General features: G+C 32.6%; 1 protein-coding gene across 2 annotated transcripts in view; it reads right to left on the reverse strand.

Moving 5' to 3' along the window:
* Positions 1-6,385, reverse strand: part of LOC118742353 (hillarin) — a 211,426-nt gene that overhangs the window by 79,976 nt on the left and 125,065 nt on the right. The window lies entirely within an intron of this gene.

Raw genomic sequence — 6,385 nt, forward strand, 5'->3', positions numbered from 1 at the left:
AAATCATCGTTTTGTGTAATAAAAGTCTTGATTTCTGGAGCGATTTACTACCCGAACAACTGATTAACCAACTTGCTTGAGTGATCGAATAATCCCACAGCCCTAATTCAAATCAGTGTTGCCACTTTGTGCGTAATTCCTCAAAACGTGAGGAATTTCGGGTGCGCTTGAGTATTTTTTGAGGTTTTTTATTTTGAGGAATTTTCTCTCGATATATTTGCAGATTATAAATGCATCCATGGTTTACACAAGAGAGTTGTTAAATCGCTCTGCAAATTTTTGAACAAAAAGCTTTCCGAAGTTTAATAAAGAGCGAAATACACTACACAAGCAGCTTGTCAAACATTCTTCAAACCTACTTTCCCCATTTAGGCATACACCATGCAAACATGATTCGTTCAAGCAAAGAATTTTAGTTTTCTTCCGGTTCACAATATTTGGGTTTGGTTTTCTTAAAATTTTTCTCTCTTGCGTCCTCATTCGGTAAAAATCATCGCATAACTTACAAGTATGGAATCCTATGCCCCTTTTTGTCTATTCTCTTTCTAAAAGCGGACATGCCTGCCAAACGGCGGACGTGCCTGCCAAACTGAAAAGCATGATGGCGGCGGTGTATGAGAGGCACGTTCGACAATGCGAACGGCAATGGAAGGTAAGAAATGGAAGATGGATGACATGAGAATGAAAGAATTATGAAACAGCAGAATGTCGAACCAAACCGAATTTCAAAAATCTGAAAATGCGAATGACGTCAAAATGAAAGAAATGCAAAATAGCGAAATGTCGAAAAAGAAGAAATAGATGACAGGCACGTGTTCCAGGTTTCGTGCAGCAAAAAGAGTTGTTGTGTTGCGCCATTCAATATTAAAAAAAAATTATAATGTGGTTAAATACGCTTTTTTATTAAGTTGAAAAAACTACATATTTCGCCAGCCAAAAAGTGTATAAATAAATATATAGCATCTTGCTATAAGATTTATTTATAAAAACGGTATATGCTTATGGCCTTATTCATAAAAAATAAAATAGATTTAAGGAGCTTTATACAGTAACATTAAAAAAAAAATAGATTTGTTTACTTTTTAAGAATTGTGGTACAACATTTAACTTAACTTTTTGTTCACTTATCTCTTTTTCTGTTTATTATTCTCAAATTTTTCTTTTCCTTAATACTCATTTGACTGAGTTTCAATTACACCCAGTAAAAATCTGGTAAAAACATTAGAAAGTAAAAGCATTCTCTCAATTCGTCGGCCATGATTTTTTTCTGACGTTTGCAAACATTTCAAAATCATATAAAATTGAAATTAAAAAAAATTAAATAGTTCACGATGGTTGTTGTTTGAGATTAAAAATGAGAATGTGTGTGTGAGCTTGAGTTCGAATTTTAAAATTATAAATAAATAAATAGATATTGCTGGCAAACGTCAGACTTTCTCTCAATGATTTTACCTTGTAATGTTTTAATCCACAGTGTAGACAGTGTGCCAAGAAATGACAATATGCATATTTGAAAATTCATACGTGAACTGTAGCTCGTTTCTGTAACAATTCTCAACCAAGGCGAATTGAGAATTCGATTGAATTCGCCGCCCTGTTCTCTACTGCTAATGAGTAGTAGAGAATGACGTATATTCTCTACCAGTAGAGTAATAATCGGTAGAGAAGAGTTACAGAAACGAGCTACTGATATGTGTTTGTGTTAGTTTTTTATTTCAATTAACCCTCAGATAACACATGTTAAAAAAACACAAATTTTTGTTCCGTAATCAAAACTGATTTTAATCGAAAAGATGAATTCCTATTACTTAATTAAATAAAACAAGTCGTTTCAAGTAACAGTTTTATATAATTTTCTATTCAAACTCATAACAACTTGAGACCTTCATTTCATCAAATGAAAGTATACAAATTTTGTCTTCGAAGCACATATCAACATTTTTCATCAAACTGATAATTGTTTGAAGACAACCTTCCTCGAACGGCACAGTGCGGACCCAATTATTAATGGTAGTTACACAAGGGAATGGAAATCCTTTATTTAGTAGATGTCTGTATGCTCTAGGGCTTGCAGCATTTATTGCAATTGCATTGCTAATATTTTCGCTGTTCCAGTGAACGTTTTTGTCGCTCTTTAACTTTCTTATTTGGCATTTTAAATTTGCTTCTAGTTTTCTTAAATTTCTAATTTCACTCCTTAACTCTAGGTTTTGATCGGATCTAGGAAGGATGATAATCTTATTTGGGAAAAATAACCATTTAGAAAATTACAATTAATCTTACTCTGTTTGCGTTTCAACTTCAACTTGTTTTATTAATTGTTCTTTTGAATGGAACGTTTGCATGTGAAGTATGAACTTGGCCCAAGGCCAAAACAAAAATGTTTCAGCGCAAAAACCACATTTCAAAGTAAACGTTTTTCTGTCTTCCGGTACTTGTGCAAACCCGCATATGGCATTCTGACTCCTTAATATGTAAATAAACATAAAAATCGTTAAACAGGGCTTTTTGCTGACTAAATCGTAGTAAAAATACACATAGTTCTCTAATTAATTTCGAACATTCTTTCTATTTCCCCATTGGATAGATTGGGCACTGGTATTTGCTATGACGGAACTGATTCCGGATGTAATCTCTTACGCTTTAGGCTCGTAATAGAAAGGTCGGAGGTTTTTAAAATGATTCTCACAAATACGTGCTGTTGGTGGCAAAGACATGTGGCAAGCTAGCTTCCACTGTTTTTTTACATATTCCTCGTTCGGTACGATGAACACGGAATCACCGCACTTCTCACTCTTGCATAAAAAACACGTATGCGGCATTATTAGTTTTTTCGCTTTCTATATTTCTTTTTTGATAATATTTTCTTCTGTTTACGATTTCAAAAAAATTTAAAATTCAAACTACCAAAAGGTTAAAGAAAGTGACAACAAATTTCAAAATTTTAACTAACACACTCAAGCAATTGTCAAATATGGTTATGAGAAAAATTAAATGTCATTACTTGGCACGCTGTATACACTGTGTTTTTATCATGGTAAAAATCAAAATATTTTATAAGAAATTTGTTGACAGTTTTACAACGGCATTTAAAGCTTTTTTTGTTCAAATTGAAAAGATTTCCTCCTTCGCACACTTCTCTTATGCTTTTTTATTCTGTTGACATCTAAATTGCCATACATTTTATGTCGTTGCCAATACATTGTTTTCCGGCGTTTCCTTGTTTTCCATCTTGCTATTGCTGAATATCAAAAAGGAATTAATAAATAATAAAAAGTTAGTTACAATTTAAGTGAATGCTTCTTGCAAATAATAGTATTTCGCCTGCCGGCGATCAAGGCAGGAACTAATCAACTTTTTTGCCAAAACCAAAGCAGACGGGAAGGAAAAATAGTTGTTCATTAACGATGTGTCTGAAATATCGTTCTTGAAACGCGTTACTGCTCACTAAATTTGTAAAAATATAATTTTTTCACTTAATGCTTGAAATACAATACCGGCGAACAGCAAACTTCGCCGAATTGGGCGATGCTGTCGTTCACCGTTCGCCCAGCTATTTCGCCTACTTAAACAGAATTAGAGCGGTAGCGAAAACAGCTGATCCCATTTGGTCGCCTTTATAATTTAGGTGACCATATTTAGAAAAAACTAAACCATATTTAGAAATGAGGAAATGATAACAAATATAAATGTAAAACAAAGAAAGATTATTATTATTATTTCAGCTATAATTGTTATATTTTTCTTCATTGTGGTAAATTTCCACATCATCACAGCAGCTGGCTGTCAAACCGAAACCAAAAAAGATACCAGAACATTCAGGGCGCAATCTTCTTTTCAATGATTATTGTACTGCTACTTTGAATTTCTCAATTCTGACAATTCTGATCTGAAAGTAAACGAAACCTCAGAAACTTTAACTGCACCGCAATTCACTAATGCCTACTTCCGCAAAAATCACCTTTTTCGTATTTTTTTAATCGCCTTATTCATAAAAAATAAAAGTTTTAAAAAGCTTTTTAAATTGCCGTTGCAGACATTTTTCAATTTATAAACCTTTTTTAAAGCTACTTTACGCATTATATCTAACTGTCATACTAATATTAATGGTAACCATATTCATTAAAATCGCTTCAATTCGCAATAAAAGTAGTTTACCTACTTCTAATCTACATATATTTTGTAATATAAACTAGCTTTTTTAATTCTAAAATAAATCAACAATCTCAAGATTTATAAAAAAATGTTCTTCAAAAAATACGTTCCAAAGCATTCCTGTTTGTATCATAATTCAAATGCAAATTAGAATACAAATTTTGATGCAAAATATTTTCCGCGATATTCATCATACAAATTTATCACCTTACTTGCCCGTATGTCGCTCTGGAAAAAAATATATTTTAATTTATGTTTTCTTAAAAATAAATGCAAACCTAGCTATTTTTTCCACCGGCAGGCACGAATATGGTATTCAAAACAGAAACAATGACAACGAATTTTACACACATTGTTGTATATTAGCGCAAAACGATAAGTTTCACAAATATTTTAAACTATTGCCCGGAACATACACATTTATCGTTATTATTGGAAATGCAAGACTTGGCATGCATTTTTAATTTCTTATTTAATCAATTCAAATGAATAAAAACACACTTTTCTAAAATATTTCTCAATTTACATTTTAAAGTTTTTTCTGAAACTTGAATGTAACTCTGTGCGGAGAATGAGAAAATTGAAAATCAGGTGATCTCAGCTGTTTTCAAATGTAAACAAGCAAGATGGCGCTTTCCATACTTGTACGCCTATACAATGGTAAAAATTCCGTTGCGAATGAGGCGATTTTATCACACACAACGTAAGCGGTTTGATCAAACGTCAACATGGCGGCATAAAATCAAAATATTTTGATGTTTGTTGACATTTCCCTCAAACGGCTTGTCAAACCTTCAAACACCCTCATACATAACATAAATAGAGCTTTAAGCAAAGGGATATTTCGCTTGGTTTGTCAAGCCGCGTGTGTGGTGTTTTTCGCTCTTAAGCACATCTGCATTTGCTGCTAAATATTCAAAATGTAATCGATCATTTTGTTCATTCCATCCATATATTTTCAACTTATGTATTTTGAACTCGCAAAATCTTTTAACGAATGAGAGACCAAGCATTGTTCGATCATAAGGATATTCATATTGATTCTTCATTAGATCCAGAAAATTATAGGAAAAAAGTTTTTGAATTAAAAGATTCTTCGGGTTTATATAAGTTTCCCAATTTAAAAAAAAAAAATTATATCTGCATTGCTAATATAGCCCTTTTCTGATACTTCAGTAGAACGTATATTTAGTAGTTTAAAAATGTGTAGGACTGACTTGAGGACAAGATTGAGAACTGATATAGTTGCAACAATATTATAAACAAACCAAGGCATTAAAAACTACGGTGATACTTTGTTTGAACCGAAAAACGAATGCACTAATTAAATTGCAGAATGTAATTAATTATACTAAGTACCTGTAAATAGTATGCAGTACATAATACTCATATCCGTAATAAGAAAATGTTTAGTAATTTGTTCGGATTTTGAGGATTTTTCATTTGTTTTTGAGGAATTTTAGTAAATTTTTTTGAGGCAACACCGATTCAAATTGAAATTTCCATTTTTTTCTGATAGGTACTGCTTTAAACCAGAGGTCAACAATTTTAAGTTACTGAGCCAAACGACAACAACGCCAATACCAATTACAACAACATCGTTCTGGGAATTGCAAAAAATATTTCAACCCCCTCAAACTAACAAATCAATGAAAACAAGTAAGAAAGTCTAAGTTCGGGCGGAGCCGAACATTAAATACCCGGCTGAAGTATTAAATATATGTTTTCCACCTTTCCAAAAGCTACCGCTACATTTTAAGTAAATTAGCGTCCTCAAATTTCAAAATATTGAAATTTCAAGCATATCTGAAATTTACCGTTATATGAAAAGCGGCCGTAATGTTAGTCCGATTTCAACAATTTTCAGCGGTATGCTTTTATGTGGCAAGCACAATAACCGTACTGAGTTTGGTACAAATTGGTACAACGGTTACCGAGATACCTATATGTGATCATAAGTGGGCGGTGCCACGCCCATTTTCCAAAATTTTACCATAAGCGTATTTCTTTGTTAAGAATTGTTGCAACCATCAATTTTGAAAAAATTAGCTTTAATATTTACTGATTTATCGAGGATTTCGTATTTTTCTAAATTACCGTTATATGGGATGTGGGCGTGGTTACTGTCCGATTTTAAAAATTTTCGGCCATTTGGTATGCTGTACCAGGACCAACAACTGTGCCAAGTTTGGAAGAAATAGGTGCAGCGGTTACCAAGTTATACACATGA

The sequence above is a fragment of the Rhagoletis pomonella genome, unplaced genomic scaffold (genome assembly GCF_013731165.1).
Source record: "Rhagoletis pomonella isolate Grant_MI unplaced genomic scaffold, Rhpom_1.0 Rhpom_scaffold_00007, whole genome shotgun sequence".
Classification (NCBI taxonomy): domain Eukaryota; kingdom Metazoa; phylum Arthropoda; class Insecta; order Diptera; family Tephritidae; genus Rhagoletis; species Rhagoletis pomonella.